Source organism: Ambystoma mexicanum, chromosome 5p (assembly GCF_040938575.1).
Source record: "Ambystoma mexicanum isolate Mex_15411 chromosome 5p, UKY_AmexF1_1, whole genome shotgun sequence".
Lineage (NCBI taxonomy): Eukaryota > Metazoa > Chordata > Amphibia > Caudata > Ambystomatidae > Ambystoma > Ambystoma mexicanum.
This window is the reverse complement of record NC_090930.1, coordinates 490,362,807-490,383,834: the sequence shown is the minus strand read 5'-3', so window position 1 is coordinate 490,383,834 and position 21,028 is coordinate 490,362,807. Positions and strand designations below refer to the sequence as shown.

General features: G+C 43.4%; 1 protein-coding gene across 3 annotated transcripts in view; it reads right to left on the bottom strand.

The window, feature by feature from the left end:
- Positions 1-16,797, bottom strand: part of P2RY10 (P2Y receptor family member 10) — a 177,165-nt gene extending 160,368 nt beyond the window's left edge. For 2 of the 3 annotated variants that reach the window (XM_069612903.1, XM_069612902.1), the window contains exon 1: positions 16,528-16,797. The gene's annotated coding sequence lies outside the window, so the exon portion shown is untranslated. Of the gene's footprint in view, positions 1-16,473 lie in introns of all 3 variants that reach the window. The other variant, XM_069612901.1, reaches the window with a different exon arrangement.
- Between the last annotated feature and the right edge of the window lie 4,231 nt (positions 16,798-21,028).

Here is a 21,028-nt window from a genome sequence, read left to right as displayed (position 1 = left end):
ATGTGTTGTTGGCACCCATTTTAGAGGTGCCTGCTTTGTATTGGTCATCCCGGCCTGCACTCTCTGGTGCTGGCGTTGATGCCAATGTGTTGTTGGCACCCGTTTTAGAGGTGCCTGGTTTTCGTTGGGCATCCCGGCCTGTGCTCTCTGGCATTGGCGTTGATGCCGTTATTCTTGTCTTTCCATTATTGCCCAGCATTCTGCTGGTATTGGTGTCATCTGTTCTTGGGTGTGCGGCGCTAGCTCTCGGAATCTTGTCCACTGGAAACGATATAAGGCATCAGCAATGTTATTATCTGCCCCTGAAATGTGCTTTGCTTTGAGTACAATGTTTACTTGTAGTGTGACTGTTGTAATGGCTCGTAATACTTTCAGTACTAAAGGGCATTTCGTAGACCTTCTGTTTATGGAGCCCACTACAGCCATGTGATTGCACCAGATCAAAAGTTCCGTATTCGCTAGTCGCCTGCGCCAGATGTGTAATGTTAGCCAGATGGGAAATATTTCTAGTAGGGTGATGTTTCTTGTCCACCCTGCTGCTTGCCGTGAATTGGGCCAGTGTCCTGCCACCCATTCGGAGTCTAGTATGGCTCCAAACCCCTTGCTCCCAGCTGCGTCCGTGTATAGGACCCTGTTTGACCGGGTATTTAAAGGCGTTTGCCAAAGTAAAGACCCGTTGAAATCTCAGAGGAATTTTCCCCATGTTTCCAGCTCTTGTTTCACCTCTCTGCGTAGCCAGATATGCGAGTGTGGTTTGGTGAGTGATTTGATTTTGAACTCCAGGCTTCTGGAAAATATCCTCCCTTGAGGTATTATTCTGGATGCGAAATTGAGGCTGCCTGCTAAGGATTATATTTCCTTTACAGTCCCCTTTTCTCTCATTATCAGGTTTTGTATTTTAGACAGGAGTTCTGATATTTTTGTTTTGGGGATTCTGCAGAGCCCTTTTGCTGAGTCTATTTCGATGCCCAGAAAAATTATGTTTGTGTCTGGTTTGGTGTTTTTTTCCCTCGCTAGGGGAATTCCCCACTGTGCAGCCATGTGCTCCAGTTTTGTTAAAGCCCGGCCGCATTCCCCGGAGTTTGGTGGCCCTATGACCATGAAATCGTCTAGGTAATGCACTATTTTTGTCCCTGGTGTCTGCTTTAGGAAAGCCCATTGGATAAAGGAACGGAATTGCTTGAATAGTGCACAGGATACTGCGCACCCCATGGGGAGGCATCTATCTATGTAGAATGTGTTGTTAAAAGTGTAATGTAAGAAGATTCAATTCAACACTACAGCTAAGTCAATGCCTAGTCTGGGATACTGAATGGAAACCCCTATTGATATATCTTTATGTCCAGTTCATGAGTTCTGGATGACTACCCCTATATAACACCCCTCTCTTAGAATCCCCCTGACCCCACTGAGCCAAGAAGTAGTTCTGTTTTGCAAGTTTAAAAGGTTTATTTGAGAAATAAAACAAAATATAGATACCACGCTTTTATAATAAATTAATAATCGATATCGCCCTTATAAATATAATGTTAATCAACAATGGGTAATCTGACACTAGCACACTTCTTTATAATCAATGAGGAGTTGGTGTAGGATGGATAAAGTAGCAAAAATACTTTTATGGTTTCAGGGGAAAAGCAATGAGGAATAAAATGCAGTACAGAAATACTTGAGATGATTTTAGCAAAAGATAATATAATCACTTTTTCTCTGGCAGTTCACCCCTCTCCCCTATGCAATGTGGACATGGAAGTAGATGGAAAGAGGAACACACAGTTCTCAGGAATGCAATCAAATACAATACGAAATTCAGTTCCCCCCCAGCAAGCTTAGAGAAAACCGGTATGAGTTTTAAAACACAGGCCCAAGTGCTTTGAATGTGGTGGCAATGAAGTGAGAAATATGCTGAAAATGCTTTTAATTCCCTTTAGGAGGTTCAGGGTGAGTGAGAGATACTTGGGATGAGTTCAGGCTCACTTTAGCAATGATTCAGAGATGGTGATTAAGAGGCAAACGAATTTTTAGCAAGGAAAGAAATGACTGCTGATGGTTACACATGGCTGGATTTTTAACCAAATCGCAAATCACGGTAAAATTTGCGAGTGCGTTAATCGTGATTACGGCAAAAGTATAAGGAGTAGGAAGTCGGTTCTAGGCTTGTTGGAAAGCTTAGATTCTAAGCTTTGAGAGGAAAGTTAAAACAAGTTCCAGAGATATGAACGATTTTGTAAAGGTCGTTTTTCGGATTTGAAGTAAACTCAAAATGACAGGTGACAGCTTGCAGCTTCAGAATTGACAAGTGATAGTGGTGCAGTTTTACAAAATGACAAGGGACAACTTCTAGGAGCCAGTTCTGGTTAGATTAAAATAGTTTGGACTAGATTATTTTAAACTAAGAGCTTATTTCTGTCACAATCTGACCTAAGTACTAAGTACAATATATTTTGGAAGGACTGGACCTCGTCACGGATCTGATCAATCAGGCTAGCGGCACTTCACAGCGATCTGGTCTCTGGGTCTGCGGTTCTGCATGGTCTGGTCTGGTCTGGCACTGGTCTGGCACCGGTCTGGTCTGTCTGGATACAGCGGTCTCTGCACGGCTCCTGGATCTCTGCACTGGTCCTGGCAAAAGTTCTTGGCAAGGGATTCAAGCAGGTCGCCCGGCTGTGAGTAGCGTGCAATGATTTGAGGCCTGCTGCAGAGAACTCAGCTTGTGGTTTTAGGCCTCTGATTTAGGTTCTAAAGTATAAGTTCTAGGTTCTGGAGTATGTAGCTGGAGTCAGTCTGGAACTGGTATCTTCTGGATGTTGTGTGGTCCGGCAAAACGCTCCGCAGCAACTGGATTTGAATGTCTCTACCTGTCCCAGCAGACTCTTTTTATGTGTTTTGAAAATGGGTGTGTGCCTGGGCTAGCTACGGCTGCCACTCTCTACTTGTCATTGGCCCAATTCTCCCCTCTCCCATGATTGGGGGAATGAAATGTGAGTCAGAGTGATGCTGTAGGTTTTATGGGTCAGAGGATCCTCCCCTGGTCAGTTTGCCCACAAATCTATATTTGCTTCAAATACATCCTTCCCAGATATACAACTTGTTGAAATTACATGTGCACATTATATATTCCTTATGGTCCATGCTTGTCCACCTCTGATCTTCCTGGGGGCTTGCATTCAAAAATGGCAACATTTTGCGCTTTTTAGTAGCTTTCGCCATATCGGATTTTTCTCCAAATTTATACAATTGTGTGCAAAGAGTATGGACATTAATTGATGAAGTGTCAGATCTTTAACATGCAGACATTTGGAGTGAGACCCTATTTTCCGCTAGCAACCCCCCAGAATACACCACAGGGTCCTAACACATCTCAAAATGTTCACAGAAAAATCACAAAAATAATGATATTACTTATATAATTCTGACAAGTACGCACTATGAGTTATCTATCTTTTTAAAATTATGCTCTGGCCCAGAATGGTGTGGTTTAGGTTCCAAAGCACATGGGGGAAGCTTCTGCCTGTCCCTGCCTCCAGCTCGGGTGGCTCCCAGAGGCACTTCTCCTCCCACTTCTCCCAAGAGGAAGCCACTTTTACGACGCCCCCAATATAACATTTGCCTGAGTCCAGGACAGGCCTTTGTTCACCTCCCTGTAGTCCCCAGCTGCTCCACCCCTAATCTAATCAGAGAGGTGACAACTCCTTTTGGCAAGGGGAAGAGTGGCTGAGCAGGTTTTAACTCCTGTGGGGGTAGATGTCAGGCAGAATTCAGTTTCATTAAGCCAGGTTTCAGCTAAAATGTCACTTTTTGTTCCCCGGTTTAAGTCAATACAGTGTTTACATATGCAGCTAGAATGCTGATTCTAAGTTCAAAACTATGACATCTTAACAGTTACAAACTATGTGACACTCAAAAGTAGGTCACTCAGCTAATTTAAACATTTCGATTTTGGTGGTTTTAATCCAGTTTCAGTTAGGCTGCTGACATGCATAGCTCAGCCAGTTTTGTTATGAACATTGTTTTGGGCTCTTCATCTTTCCAGATTTTGTATGCACACATACTTCATTCTGCCAGATGTCCGCTGGTGTTTAGTGAGATTTTTGGATGTGTTGCAATGTTTGAAAATAGGCATTTTGAGCTGGCCTTCAGAGAAACCAAAGGTAATTTTAAAGCGTTTTTTATTTTTTTTAACAGGCGCTGCTGTTTTACCTTTGGCACCCATTCCACTCATGGCACCCTGGCCCATCATGCTCGCACTGGTGGGTGGCAAGTTAGGCAACCATTTTGATGTACGCGCAAACTGCGTGGTTCTCCTGGATTCTGGAGCACATGTGGGCTTTTTGGCCATCTTGGATTTTCTAAGCCCACAGCACCAAATGTTTCAGCATGATAGCTCAAACGTGTGTCAGGACACCCAACAGTAACCTAGCCATTGCTGTGACTCTGGGTGGGCTGGCAAGAGTCTGAAAGCAGATTCGAAGTCCAGCTTGGCCATCAAGGCGTTTCTGCCGCATTCTTGTATGAGCCTTACCACCTCTTGGAAATGCGTGTAAAATACGGCGGATTCTGTGTGTGGGATGCCGTTGTTTAAAGACTGGCCTTTAGGGTAGGAGAGGTGATGGATTAGCCTCATTTTTCCGGGTTCTTTTTTGGGGACCAGGCCTAGTGGAGATATTAAATAGTCCTCTAAGGGCATGGTGTCCCAGGGACCTGCTACCCTGCCCATTTGCAGTTCTTTCTTGATTTTGGTTTCTACTATTTGGGGGTTGTCCCTCGCTGACTTTAGGTTCATCGGGATGGTATGTGACCCAGTGCCCTTAAATGGGATGGAAAAACCTTTGGTGAAACCATGCCATAGTATCCTGCTGGTTTCCTTGTCTGGGTAGCGGTTTAGGGCATCCCTAAAATTGCCCAGATTGATGTGCGTTCGTCCTGGTTCTAAAATTGGGATATCATTCTTTCTTGGCTGGTAGTCTAGTGCAATTGCTTGCTGCATGGTCGCTGTTGCAGTTTGTGCAGGCGTGTTTGTACCAGCATTCTTTGCCCCATGTGACAGCCTGCTGTTTGTTCTGTCTGTGGGCTTTATATTTAGCCGCCCAAGACTGGTTCTTCCGAAAGGGCTGGTCCCCTTTTTTGGATTTATCATTGTCATGGGATTTGCTTACTTGCAAATTTTTGCTATTTTTGGAAGAAGAATGCATGGTATCATCTTCCTGGGGAGGTTCGGCGTTGAGGGTGTATAAATCGTTCTGGACTTCATCCAACTCAATGGCCGGCCTTTCTGACATGCTCCTCCTAAATCTGATGTTGTATGCAAGCCATGTCTTCCCCCTCTGTGTTACTTTTACTTCCCTTATTTTATCAACGTATGCCCAATCTTTCTACCATCCATGGGGAATTTCTCTTCATATATTGTTGCTAAAATGGCAAAGGCCTGTAACCAGTTGTCCCAGTTTTGTTCGACCTGGGCGTTTCTGGCAATGGCTTTTTCTTCTATTTTTTTGGGGTCTCTGAAAGTGTCTTTCCCTTTGCGTTGGGCTTTTATTAGGGAAAAGGTTTCTATAAATTCTTTGGCCCATATGGCTTTTTTGATTGTGGTATCAATGTTCCATGCCAGGCATCTTTTGTATCTATTTAATATCTCTGTTTGGAAAGATTTCATTTTTTGGTCTAATTGTGCATTACAGATTGTTACAATGTCAGTTGTATTGCTGCCGGGTGTCTCTGTCGCGCCCGTGTTGTCGGTGCCTGGGGTTGCCCATGCTTTTAGAGCACCTGCTGAATCTGTTGCTGGAGTTGTGGAGGCTGTTGTATTTATAGCTGTGGGTGCTATTGGCAACTGCTGTACTTGTTGTGGCGGGATTGCTGTAGGTAGTGTTACAGGTGGGTTGATAACCGTTATTGCAGGTTCTATTGCTATGGTATGGTTTGAGACCCAGGTTCCCTTGTGGGCGGTGTCTGTTTCCCCCTTATTTCTACCATTAGTTGCTATAATTCCGCTACATTCTCGCATAGTTTTGACAATTTCTTGGTACCTTTTTTGGTGCTTTCGGATAGTTTTCTCCTTTTTAATGGTGCTGAAACCTCCTCCTGGCTGGGTGGGCTGGTAATTCCTTCCCTGTGTAGGCCGTACATGTTTTCTCTAACCCATGCCCATCCGTAGTGCTCTGCCACTTCAATGGCTGCTAGCAATTGTGGTGATTTGGGCTTCTGCACTGGTGTTGGGGGTGCCCGTGCTTTCCGTTTGGGCCCCATGGTCTTCTATGCCTGTTATAGGAAAAGGAAAAAAGTTTTATCAAGGAGTTAACTGTTGTTATTGGAAAATTCTTTGCGCCTGTTCTATTTGTTGCCCATGCTGGGTAACTGTTGGCTGGTGCCTTCTTGACCGGGTTCAAAGAAAATGGTCTCTTAGTGTCCACTTTGTGCGGTGTTTATTTTTAAAAAATTAGGCAGCCCCCAGACTTGTTATCACTGGTATTTAACCAATTGGTTTCGTTGTGTGGTCGCCCTGCAATATTACAGACATTATTTTAAATCTGCAGTATATGAACCCGTCGAGCTTGAAATTTTGTTTGCAAGCTCTGCGTGGCTGTCGAGCAAAGACGAGCTCCCGGCTCGCCGTGCTACCAAGCTGGCATGTGACTCTGCCCGAGTTTAAAACTGGCTTGTGTTATCTTGCCCCGCCTGCCTTATAGCACAGGGGTTCCGGTCCACTGTAATAAATTGTATCTCTTCTGGACACAAATGTCTCTTTTTCCTCCCTCGTAGCCCCAGCGCGGTGGCTCTCCTGTAAATTGTTGAATCAGTCGCCATCCACGCTGGGCTGCTCGGGTGCCTCTCTTTCCTTCGTTCTCACTGGTTTTGGGATGATTACGCAGCAAGCGTCTTTGTTTGTTTTGTTTTGGACATGCTCGCCGCTCGCTTTTTCCTCTATGCCGAGATGTTTGAGATTGACAGCGTCCGCGCTGGCCGTTCGGTTGCCGCTTCTTACTTTGTTAAGGAGGCATTGGAATTGCTTTGAACAGTACAATGTTCAGGAAGGAAAAAGACGCTGCAATGTACAGCGAACTTCAATAATTGCTAAAGAAGCAAGAAGATTAGGAAGACACTGAGTAAACAGTGCACCTCCTGTTTGCTTAGGTCCCCGTTCAGGGTCCACAAACAGATTGTGTTTACTCTGAGCATGCTGATCTCATTTATAGGACCCAGGGAGGTCCTGGGTCTTTGTTGTGTATGTGGTGCGGGCTGCTGTTGTCGCAGCCCCCGGCCGAATAGCGACTGTCTGACCCCCTGGTGGGGGCAGATCTTTTGAACCTGGGCCCTGCCTGACGGTTGTTTTCCTTATGACGCTTAGCACCTTGCTGTTTGGAGGAAGGGTGAGATGACTGTTCGCACCTTACCCTTCCTTGGCTTTTGTGCTGCCGAGACTGCGTGTCTCCGTAGTTGGGGGGGGGGAGAGGAGCAGGCACGGGGAGGTTGGGGCTTCCCCTCTCCCAGCTTCTGATGGTAACAGCAGTTACCCTGCCTCGCTTGTGGGATGCCCATGCAGCATTGCCCAGAACTAGTGCTACTCTGCAGCCAAAAAGACGGGACTGGGATGGCGGAAGAGGTGGGGAAATGAGTGGGGGAGGGGCAGGTTGGGACTTGTCCTTTGGTTTAGAAATTTTCACTGGCTCCTGTTGCATTGAGACTAGACTAGACGTTGCATGAAATAATAAAAAAAGACACTAGATTTGTTCTGACAGAAATATCAAAACAATATATTAATACATATACATTTTCAAGCCATTTGTTCATTAAAATCAAAAAAGCTCATATTTGACAAACATATCTCTTTAGCCCATGTTTATTAGTGTTTATCTGTGAGTCATAATTTCCGCTAAAACACACAATTGGAAACATAGCTTAAACACATTGAGATTGGCATTATTTGGAACTGCATATGGCTAAATGTCCCTACATGTATAGTGCAGGAAGTCAATCCAGCTTTGACAGGTGACATTTTAATGTTAATTTGATTGTACTGCTATCTATTTTCACTTAATAGATATTTTTATTTATAATAATAGTAATTGATCAAATAATAAATTCAATACATGGAGCAAGCCCACAGCCACACCTTAAAATCAGTACCCTGTGTAGTTGTCAGTAATCATTTGCCACAGTCTTCAACTTAATAATGGTAGTGGCAAAGATAACAGTTTTTACTTTTGTGTTTGCATCGGCCGGGCATTTGCCAGGCGCTGCCATAAGGGTACTACTACATGGAGATAGAATGGCAACAGCTGGATAATGGTATGATTAAGTGGAGAATGATAGGAGTGCCTGGCATACTCCAACCTAGTATCTATATACAAGCCAACATATATGACCTTGTCAAATGGTTGAAGGCACACTTGGTTGAGGCATTTTTATGAAACCAGTAGATCATTTACAGCTGTAATTAAGCCATTAACTAGCAGCACACTGATTAGAAATATCACTGGCGGGACATAATGTGAGGTTAATGCTTGACAGGACAATCACAAGGAGATTCCGGGAGGATGTGTTATGGGTGAGGAGGGGCAGTAATGGGTGAGAATGTGTCAAGTTTTTATTACACGGCACACTCCAGCCAGGGACTCCTTCCCCGACAATGAATGTGGCGTACAATGAAGCTATTTTTATTTTTAATAAACCACCAGTTCTTTTCTGTTTGAGTAGGCCTCCCACCTGTCTCGGACCCAACCTCCACAACACCCCTTGTTACAACGGACCAGGAATCAGGCCGTTGTGTATCAATAGGATATGTATTAATTTATTATTTAATAGAAAAGGAAAATCAAACAATTTCACTGCCATTAATGTTGTGGTACCCCAATGAACTAATCTCATTAAAACAATTAGGTTAACATAGATATTTTACAATTCTCACAATCCTTAATGTCAACACAGAAAAAGAGCAATTTTAGAAAGAGATAACACCAGTGGTTTAGTACTCCCCCTTGCAACACTCACCCCAAACATTAGCTGACTTGATTCCTTTGAATGGAAGACAGTGGCAAGGAGTAGGGATAGATAATGAAAATCCAATTTGGAGTAAAGGCCACCACCCCAAGATGAGAAGCCAGCAAACAAAGTGAAAACCAGTTTTTGGAGCAAAACGGCAGAATGGGATTTTGATTATTACTCACAACTACTATGGTACAGAATGAAAGGATATATGTGTTGCTACACTTGGGGAGATAGGAGAGTTTAGAGACTACTAATCAGCACACCAGGGCAACGTAGAAATAAAGTAAGAAAATTGGTTTTGGGAGGAAATAAATGCAAAAAGGAAAAATATAATGGCAAATGAAAATTCGTTTTACACTGGATTTACAATGACAGGCAGCTCAGGGAAGTGGCATAACTCAGAATAAGAAAATCGGTTTCTTTGACACGGACAGAGGCACAGTAAAGATAGACTTGTAGGCAAAAGGGGTTGCTCTCAATGGGACTATGGTTTGGAGTTTTAATAGGACAGATGCAAACAGGAATTTGTGTGGTAATGCACACAATACACGGGCAAATTCGGTTTTCAGTTACAAGGAGACTAATTCTTTTTAGGCAACACTTTAATGACTATAATTATTAAAGAAAGACACCAGGGCCAAGCGGGTTAATTTCGAATTTTAACCAACTTGTACAATGAATTTCAATTGGGGAATTAATTGATTTAATAAAAAATATGCTAAGGGTTTACACAGACACTGAGAGGTTTACCAAAGGGAATATGCAAACATACACAGGCTAAACACAGTTTCTTCTATGGGAAGGTGACTGAATTACACTAGCAATGTGGGGTTTTCAATGGGGTTTTCAATTAGGTTTCCAATGGGGGTTTCAATTGGTTTAAAATGGATGAAATGCTACAAAAAGGAAGGGCTTATGCAATTTAGGGCTGGGGGTATTTGCTAATTACAAAATAAGCCTTGCTTTGGGATTCTGGAAAGCCAGCTGGATCTCAGGACACTGTAGACAGCTAGGCAAGGGGTCCCCCTTATATAGCCCAAATGACATCACTCAATTTACAATCTAGGGTGAGTACTCTATAAATACCACTACCCCTCGGATAGGACAGTTTACCATTCTTCTCTCAACCCCCTAGCATGATTGGTTCAAGGGAAGAGAGCACCATCTGTCTATTTGCATTTATTACCTTTATTTGTTCTTTTGGCCATTTTTTGACAAAACCCAGTTATGTCTTGTAACGTCATATTTCTACAAGCCCCTAACATATTCATTAGATATGCGGTTTGAGTGGGCCATAGGGAATTAGGTAAGCCGTTCACCAACTCCGTATGAGGTCGCATGGCCCTTTGGCACATTTCTGTAATTTTTATAAAATGTATAACAGTTATGACTCTGCAAATGATCAAGTATGTTCCTAATTTCACCTTCCATCTTTCCATCAAATCTCATAATTGTCACATCTTCTGAGCTGCCCGGAACTAGTCTTAACTGGCCATTTCAGTCTCCAAAGTCCTTGGAAAATGGACTTTAGCTCTTAAAAACCGCCTGGAAATTACATAAAAACATAGCATAAACAAAATTATTTCTCATTCTAATTGCTTCAAAAATGCCTAAAATTGAAATAATTTCTTTAATGTCAATTGGGAGGATCTGTCCCCCTCTGTGGGGGGGCACTTTATCCCCCACAGCCGGTGACCAGAGATTTTTATCATCCCTTTTGAAGTTGTCAGTTTGTTCTTGGTAGTGGGTGCAGGAGGAACTTACATCTCCCAGTCAAGTTTTTAGCCACACTTGCTTTCCTTGAACTCCCTGAGCCCCTGCCTTCAACTCTGGCAGAGCAGGGAATTATAATGCACTCAGTATATCACATGTCATTGCAGGTTGATTCACTAGTAGGTGCTACTTCCAGTGGAAAGCCGGGCTTTCAATTAAGAAGTTTCCTGCCTGAGCCCAAAAACAGTTTATTTCCAGTATTATGAGCCTCTTCCAAGGTCATTGAAGTCTTATGGGTGGAAACATAATGTACATTGCCTAGTCAACACCCCCCCCCCCCCCAACAACAGCATATTTCCCTGCAATTTCTGTGCGAGCAGAGCTATCCTTTCACAGTGGCCTTTTAAAGTCATTTTCTTTTTCACACGTGAGCAAGCCGTTTTTTTTTGTTTGCAGTGTTTCAAGGGCTGCTGTACAAATGAAATGGAAAGCAAAAGCCATGTCGTGTTGTAATGTTGAAATCCTTGCCCCTCATGTGAATTAAAAGTAAAACAAGGCCATTTTTGGATATGGTGCATAACATTTTGGTCCTTAAATGCACCCCACAAATGGCCTTAGGGATTAACATGGCCATTGGCTGTCAATTTCTGAAACATATCATTGCCCTCCCAGCTGTAATAGTGCAATAGTTTCAGCTTAAAGGGAGCACTTAATAACTGCCTAATAGTCAAAACTAAAAATGGGCTGAAGTAAGACTAAGGTAAAAGCAAATCTTTCTGGGCAGTTGCTCCTCTAGTCCTTGTCGCTCGTATGAGTTGATCGCGCCTAGAAACACTTTGTACAGGCGTGCTATGAATGCCATTTCATATCATATGTGGGGTGCATTTAAAGGCCCCAAACAGAAGTCCCTTTCACAGGAATGGCAGGATTTTAAACACTGAAATAAAAACGGCTTGACCTTTGTTGTTGCTTTTCAAGTTAAATTAAAGAGTCATGTGGAAAGGGGACTACACCGTCATTACCAATGGATAAGAAGCATTCTAATTTACAAAAGAAGGAGCAATCAAAGATCCCTGTGACATGGAAACTAGGATTTTTAAAAACGGCCTGCATGTGTGTGTACAAATAAAAATGGTTTTAAAATGTAAAAGTGAAAATAATATCACTGTTCACAGAAAAATGTCAGGAAAACAAAACATAATGTGCGGGTTGACCAAAAGTAATGTATAATATGTTTCACCTGCCAAAACCCCAGTGACAATTGAAGAGACACTTTGTCTTCATGGAAAATATCAGCCCATGGCAGACCAATTTGCTGGCTGTGGGAAAAACTTCACAAGGAAAACGCCCACTCTCAGCCTGGATGTTACATCGCCCATCTAATGACCGACCGCAATAAAATGTCCTGCTCAAGGTGGCAAGATTCAGTGTTCTCCAGACCTGCTGGCTCTGAAAACATTGACTTCAAGAAAAAGTCACTCTTGGCTGGGGCACGACTGGAATGTGTGAAAAAGGGGGCACCCACTACAAAGAGCAAGCTTCCAACATGAAGGAGATTAAAAAAAACTGTGGGCACAGGCTGACCCAGTGAAAACAAATGGGCAGAAGGCACGAGTTAGGGCTGTTTGTCCCACATGAAGATTCTAAATTAATGTAAAAGTATCATCATTTAGGCCTGTTTCTCAGCCATCATAAGGCAGATAGATTTCATCTATGTACCATTTTCTATGTAATTTCCAGGTGATTTGGGGATAGAAAATTCATCCACATGAGACTCATGGAACTGTAATGGCTATTTAAGATGTGTTTCTGGCTGATCTGAACATGTTTCAAATGTGTGAATTCGTGAGTGGGTGGAAAATGAAATTAAGTATATGCTTCATAACTTACATATTCATAAATGTTGTGCTTTTCATGGAAATGGCAGAAAGATGTCACATGGCTGTGCTACACGATACCAATTTGGTGGTCGGCTTATCTAATTCCCCATGATTATCTGAAACAGAAGATATTTTGAGCATGACAGTTGCTAGTAAAATAATGAAGTTGTGACACATAACTAGTTTTTGCCAACAAGTTGCAAGGAGAACAAAAGACGATGACAATTTGGATTTGCCATATGTTGCTTCAGACACCTAAACTAATCCTGACTTGGAGGCTGGGTTTGAGAGGAGAGAGAAGGGTAACTGTCCAATCCTAGTGGGAGGGATTATTGCAGTGTACTTCCCCAAGATTGTAAAATGTGTGATGTCATCCCTGCGACATAAGGGGGACTGCACTAGGACAGGGAGAAACAAAATGGAGAGAACAGAAAAAGGAGAAGAAGAATGGACAGACGTAGAGATCAGGAAGGTTGCTGAAACTTACCATATGCTAGCTGTAAATAGAAACCAGAGGAAATTGCTGAGAGTGCACCTTGGTGGAGCTGTCTATTTCTAGAAAGGCCTCAAAGCTGACTGGGTCCTATGTTGGAGAGCAGGAGGCCATCTTTGAGAGTGGAGTGACCAGACCCCTGCCCTATCTTTCCAGAGTGTCCTGAGATGCAGATGGCTTTCCTGAACCTTAAACAGAGGCTTGCTATATAAGTACATCTAAGACCTGGCAAATCAAAAGGTGGGGGGGCCCACTTGCCTTGAACCCTTTCCCTTTATAGAGGGAAAATATGTGTAGATCCTTAGCCTATGTAACCAAAAATATTAATTTAATTAATTACCCATTTGGCAGAACACTACGGAGTGAATTTTGTTAAAATTCATAATTAACCAAGCTCACTTCGTAGTGTGCTTGAAAACTGTAGCCTGTAATTTAATTGGGTAATCCTTGCTGTCCAGCTGACCCCGACTTCTTTAAGGAAGAGGGGTGTTTTGCTCTTAAATCACTCCAATCTTTTTATCCATCTTCCCCAACAAAGGCCTTTCAGTGAGGGTGCTTGAAATCCAAAATTCCCCAAAGCATTCCAATTATTCTGTCTGACATCCCAATACAGACCAAAGCAAGGGGGTTTGAAAAACAAACCGCTAAATCACCCTGTGTTTATTTTAAACCAAAAGTATGTATTTGAACCAATCTTAAAATCCTACCACCAGCCTTTTAAGCCAGTAGGAAAATCAAAATCGCACAGCATAACACAAATGCCTTCATTATTGATCAGTGTAATTATTTTGTGAAGTCAAATTTGCAGAAAGTGAAGAATTGTGATTGTGTTCTTTTTAACTCACATTTGTGATTTATTCATGCTGACAGAAGTTGGTTGTGTTGTGCCATGGATACAATGGTCTTTAACATTTTCATGCTAATTTCTATAACTTTAAATGTAAATAAATACCAATATATTTGCCGTACAACGGCCTGGTTCTTGGCTCATTGTTAGCTGAGGGAAGAGGGATCTAATGGGCATGACGTGTCTGCTATAGGGCTTAAAAAATATTCTGTTAAACATTTTCTTGCATTACCACTTGAGTGGGGAGAGAAGGAACTCCCCATGTTGAGGGTGGCTTCTCAACAAACAGTTACACATATCCTCTGGTCCAGCCCTCCTTTGGTGCTTGGCTGTCTGGTGAGTCAGCGGCAAAAGAAAAATGCTTCTTTTTTATGTGTGCTTTTGCTGAGTAATGTGCACTTTAAAAGTCCCAAATTCCATTGATTGCACGGTATGTCTATGCAATAAAATTTGGCACTGATTGGAGAAAGATACCTCTGACCCTAATTTACAATATGTCCCGACACATAACTCGTCTAACGAAACAACACAGGTTACACTGAGGTGTGCAGCATCCAAAGGCACCTGTCTACAGTAAATTTCCCTAACCTAAACATCAAACTAACCCACCACAGATGCACCAACATAGCTCCTCACACTCCTCCAGCACTGCTTTTCTAACAGCCCCACAGACACACACACACAATCTCCTTAGCAACCTGGAACACACATTAACCAGACAGCTCACAAAATATTACAAAGGTAAACAGCACAGACAGCCATATCTTTAACATTGTAACAAAGGATCCATGCCCCACTCCCCCATGGTGCTACATTAGACCATTACTTTACGTCTTGCAGATCCTGAAGCTGCAAGAAACTTTGGAAATGGCAGCAGGTGTGCCATAAAAAGACTCAAACACACAGCGAGGCAGGGCATAGCAAAGAGCTTTCATTATTCTGCGGCAGGGCACTGCTGTGGGTGGCGGCTTTTGTTTAAACAGCGTGCACTTAATCATTTGAAAGGGCTCAAATTGTTGCAATTAAACCAGTGAGATTACATTTATTTGCCCAGGACCACACACTTTGGCTAAACAGGGAAGGCAGGATTTTAACCCTCTCTGCAATTTAGGAATATGACCATATTCCTTTCAAGCTTTACTTGGTACAAATATTCATGTTTTGGATTTGAAGGACTAGAATAATACTGTCCCATACAGCTTTACTTTCAAAATGCTCAAATGATAGTGTAAGGTAACATGCAATATGTAAATCCTTATAGAAACGTGTTAAGCCAAAATAATAATGTTTTAGATTTATTTTTCAAATCTCGAATGAAAACCTTCGAGTATCAAAATGCACGCAAATATAACCCTGAGGAATCTCGTATTGTCAGCGCTTTAAGACACACAATGCAACAAGTTGTGTAATAAACTCATATTCTGTGTCGGAAACTTCCAGTTCTTTCTAATACATGATCTTAAGATCGATTGACCATCAAAATCAAATCAAACGTTTGCATGTCATGCTAGTAGATGGGTATAAACACATCTTTAGAAGGGAGCTTTATCATGTTACTCACTTTAACTAGCACTCATTTGTTAGGCAACTGGTGCTATGTGCAGGTGCAAGGGTGCTGGCTGCACAGCCACGTGTGATGTGTGTATGTGTGTCTCAGCATGGTTGTGACCAGGGAAATAGGCAGTGCTTGATGCTTAGGAACCATCTGAGCTTACATTTGGCTTGCGAGAAATACAATGTGCCCAGAACACATTTTCTGATCCTTTGGACTAATGGAATACACTTTAAAAAGCATAGGAGCTAGTGATATGGCATACCAATGATGCATGTGGCACTGCCATCTGCATTGCAACATAGTTCAGTTGATTATTAATTTATGTTTCCATTTATATAGCACACTAAGCCCTGAGGCATCAAGGCGCTGTTACATGATCAGTTGCTCACAAAGACAGAGCATGTACAGCCAGACAGTATAACAAGCAGTGTAGGATCAACATTTAGTTTTAGCATCCCATTTCAGACTTGTAGGAAGGACCCTGCCAACCCCAAAGGCCCTCCACCTCTTGTGTCTGCTTCAAACCGAAAAGTTTAAGGAACCTACTCTAGTTTCAAAAACTGCTAAATCATTATGCAAGGGACACTCACACTCTCTGAAACGAATGCGCTACATGGTCTAGTCTGTGCCAGGGGCGTTGCTAGGGGGGGCTAAGGGGGCTATAGCCCCTGATCTTTTGGTTGTAGCCCCGGATAGAATCTCAGGAGCTACAGCCAAAAGACTAGCTAGCCCCCACTCCCAACAGTACCGACGTCAGCTTAGCCCCGGGTCTTTTCCAGACCTAGCAACTCCCCTGGTCTGTGCCATCTAGACGACATTCTTACACTGCAGAGATGAAGTGCTGAAGGAACAACCATTAACGCGTGTGGCTGCTCATTTTACCTTTTTCCCAGCTGTTTCACATCAGCTACCAAAATTGTACTTATCTCCAAAAAATAGCTAAAATATAACCAGGCGAGAAAATGATTATTTGAAAAAGATAAATAATGATTGTACTTACTGCTTTAAAATGGTGATTCTAAAAAAAGATGGCGGTTCGTGGAAGGTGTCTTACCTCATGATAAGGCCCACACCAAATTGAAGAACTTCCAACGCAATTTAAGAGCCTGCGACAGCGAAGGAAAAGCAAAGATCGCTTCTTTAAAGAACTGAAAGCGATGGCGGGCTCGGCAGCATCTGAACATTCCTCATGTTGCCAGTCGCGGCAGCTTCACGATGACGAGAAACGGTGTCGCTCAGTTAAGATTGATGACTTTAGCAAGAGGAAGTGGGGTAAATGCGCACCCAACCACAAACACATTCTGTGCTGTTGAAACTGTGTTGTAAATATTCTGAGTGAGAGCAACAGAAAAACATAGTTCTTTTGTTGGTGTTCGTACAACTCCTATTGGGTTACGCGTGTGATGTGGAAGTCACATTCATTTGGAACCACAATTCTTTTATTAGCTGCACTCGGGCTTTCATGCAAAGTAATAAGGCGACCGGGTGACACTCTCTTAAGTGGAAAAAAAAATGTTCTGTCTTTGCAGTTCTTTTTCACTCTCACTATTATTAGGGGGCCACATCCAAGTGTGAGATATTGTTGGTTGTGTTGCCATGGCAGGTTTTCTTTAAAGCTATTCGTTCATTTCTTGGGATATAAACCACTTGTCCTATTGAATGTGCTACGTTTAATTTGTATTCCTCCCCATTTTCTCTCATATTTCCTAGTGCCTCAGCCCTACATTGCCATGCAATGGTTGTTTGATGAACTTTAAGATAATGTTTTTTTGCAATCATTACTCATTTTTAGACCATGCCTTTTTGACATGCACTTTTTCGAAATTAGGAATTGGGCTGATGAGCACAAAACCGTCATTCGGTAAAAATTGTTTGACCAGACAACACCAGTTCTGGGGAAATGAAAAGCCCATTCCTGGCCCACCATAAAACACTGCACCTACATTGGTAAGAATTGAGGCTTGTAGGATGCAGTATCATAACACAAAATACGAACCCCTGCAAGCACTTCTGAGCACGCCCCCTCAAGTTATTCAAAGATGTGCAGTCCATGCTATGGACTCCTGCGCTGCTCTGAGAGACCATGCATTTGCAATGCACATTATCATCATGCTGCTGCAGGGGCGCACCACACGCTGCACCAGGTAAATGTACATTTTTTAAATGGTTTAAGTTCTAGGAATAGTCTGTAAAAGGCAGGCAATAGGGTCTCACACGTCACATTGGCCTTTTAAAGCAGGCTATATTTACAGAACACTCACAGGCCCTGATTCATGGAATTATCTGCGTGGAAAATTGGGGCCTTGTGCACGAAAGCAAATCCGCCATCGTCGATTCATGGAATCAAATGTGCAGAACTTTTCCTGTACTTGCGTGGATTTCGCGCAGGTCTTGCACATCGCTGTGAGCGGAGGAACGCTTTGTGCAAGACTCCAAGCAGAGTGTTGGCTGGGGGGCAGAATATGCAGAATGAGGAATTACATATGGAATTGTGGGCATGTTAAGGGATGGTCTGTGGTCAAGCAATAGCACACCCATACCAGCGGCAATAATCACATATTCATGGATTCGAACTCTGAACGTTAGGTCGCAAAAAAGTTCATGCAAATCCTGGTACACTCCCACCATCTGATAGCAGACGTAAACGTCAACACGCATCTATAAAGCACGCAATACACACCAAATGAAACGTTTCCAGCCACGATGATTCCAGCATGAGTTGGCGCGATCATGCACGGACACTGCAGGAGGAGGAGGATTGCCAGGGCATGCATCTTCAACCCAAGTACCACCCTCCTCGGGATGCCGGATGACCAGGTCTGCGGCAAGTACAGGTCCCCCCCATATGATCCTAGACCTGGTCAGGGAGTGGGAAGATGGGCTGACATCACCCATCTTTGCTCCCAGGCCCTTGGCCCCCTAGAAAAAGTGCTCATTACCTTACAATTCCTGGCAATTGGATCCTTCCAGCGTACCACTGCAATAGTAGGCAGCATCTCACAGGCCACACAGCCATGCTGCCTACACCAGGTGCTTGCGTGCATAACTGCACAAACCTCTGTGCACCGCCACATTTATGCTGTGGCACGTGTCCCACAAGTGCTTGGTGAAATAGATTGCACCCATGTTGTGCTACGTCCCCCCAGAGCAACTGAACACATTTACTGCAACCGCAAACATTGGCACTCAATCAATGTTCAGGTTGGGCATCATAACTGAAGTGTATGCCAACTATCCAGGAAGCACACATGACAGTTATATATTCCGGATGTCACCACTACACCGGAACCTGCTAGTTGGCAAGCATGAGAACGCATGGCTCATTGGTGAGTATGAATGGGCACCCACAAGCATGCACGTTGCACACTTACCATTAGACACTGGCAACAAATGATAATGACAACATGTATACATTTACAGGGGACAGTGCCTACCCACTGAGCACATTCATGATGACGCCCATACGGAATCCAACAACACCACCTGAGGTAAGGTACAATACTACCCATGTAACGACTAGGGGCATAGTGGAGTGCATATTTGGAGTGCTTAAGTCACGTGCCCGCTCCCTTCACCACTCTGGTGGTGTGTTGCTATTTGCTTCACCAGGTGTGTGCAGGATCATTGTGGCAGCATGTGTTTTGCACAATGTCGCCACACGGTGTGCTGTCCCAGTGGACATGCTGGTGGGCCACCGTCCGCACCCACAAGCATGACCCTTGCCCATGCCTGGGCAAAGGGCACGTGGAGACGCTGCACATAGCCAGCTGGTGCAATCCTACTTTACCTAAAATCCTGTCCCTGTGGAGTGCACACGATCAAGGCACATCCCAGGTGCCTTTCACTGATAACCATGGGCCAATCCTCCGGGCACACAAAAACACCCTGAGAATATGCCCCTGGGAGTGCAAAATTGTGTGCATCCCTTAGACATAAACCAACATGCACAAAGTCTGGCAAAATCAAAGACACGTAAGTGGGAGTATACCACCACCACGGTAAGCTTGGAGTGAAACCACTCCTGAGGCACCAAAACATCACTAATGTCCAAGAAATTATCTCCCAGAATATGTGTTGGCACAGATAAATCCATCAACTTGCCAAATATCAATTATGAGCTGCTAGGAATTCATGGATTCCAAAAGTATCATTTACACCAATCCCCATAAGGCCAATGCAATAGGGCTGCACAACTGTGTAAGAATGTGCATGACAGGCACAACTGTATTCTTGTTGCTGTGAGCACAAAAGCAGTGGTGTCAGGATCCACATGTGACATAAATGCAGCTATTATGGAGAAAACGCACCCCATACAAAAAAAACACACTGAATAGGACACCATTGACTATTGAGAAAAAGTGATTGAAAACACCGAAATGGACACAGGCACAGATACAGCAAGTAACGTAGATATTACATAGCAGAATCAACAGTGAGTCATGACCATAAGCAGCATGGCATTGCACCATTCAACAACACAGTCACAGCAATTGCAAATAATAGTGTACATGTAGTACACCAAAAACAACAAATCACGATAGGTGAACTACCTGACTGTCCCATGGACAACAACTGTTCTGCATGTAGACACCAAACCTCACACATGAGACCCCAAGTAGTAAGGCACAGTACTATCTACAAGCCAATTAACACATGTAAGGAAATCCCTGGACCCACAATGCGTGTTACACAACAAAAAACACATACACTGGCAATCCATTCCCTGACCGCAACAATGCACACAATACTCAGTGAGATCAAAGTAGTCAATTTCAGTATTAACAACCAAAGAGCAACACAAGTGCACTGGAAGAGAAAGGCACTTCTTCCCTGTTTCCTGTGCATGCATATATGACTGCAAGTATCCTCTCAATGCGATCAGCCATCGCATCATGACAAATGGATCTGCAGAGAAAGACAAATCAATGTGAGCACAGCCAACACATCCATGCACCCAAACACACAGCAATATGCCCCCACTGAGTGACATACCATAAATGCAAACAACTCACATGCCGACCATCAACATGTGTCCTGACACACATGCAGACAAATCTGCACACTGCATGCAACTCAAACACACAAAACACACATATTGACAAACACCCACCCACAATGCACACACTGCCTGAACCCCCAAGTGCCATGCAGTGAATATCCATTTCACACCTACCCCATTGTCAAGCTGATGGCACATACTCCACTACACACATCTGGCAACAGTCAGCATGACAATGATTGGACCCACAAAAAGTACATCACTGAGATGAATAAAAGGCTGGATCACCCTAGCAGTATTTTTCATATGCCATGACATGGCATGCCATCATCAGCGTAGCACAGGGACAGTACACTGAACACTGACATGTGAGCTGATGATGCGAAGCCCAAGAATGTCTGACCGCAAATACTCAGCAGTTGCTCTGAAGATAGAATCTTGCAGAAGGCAGCACTTCACAGAGTCAGATGTCAGAGCGGAATGCTGGGCACAGATGGAAGTGGCATTAAACACACAAGCAGACATGACAAAGCAATGAGAAACAGAGACAAAAGTA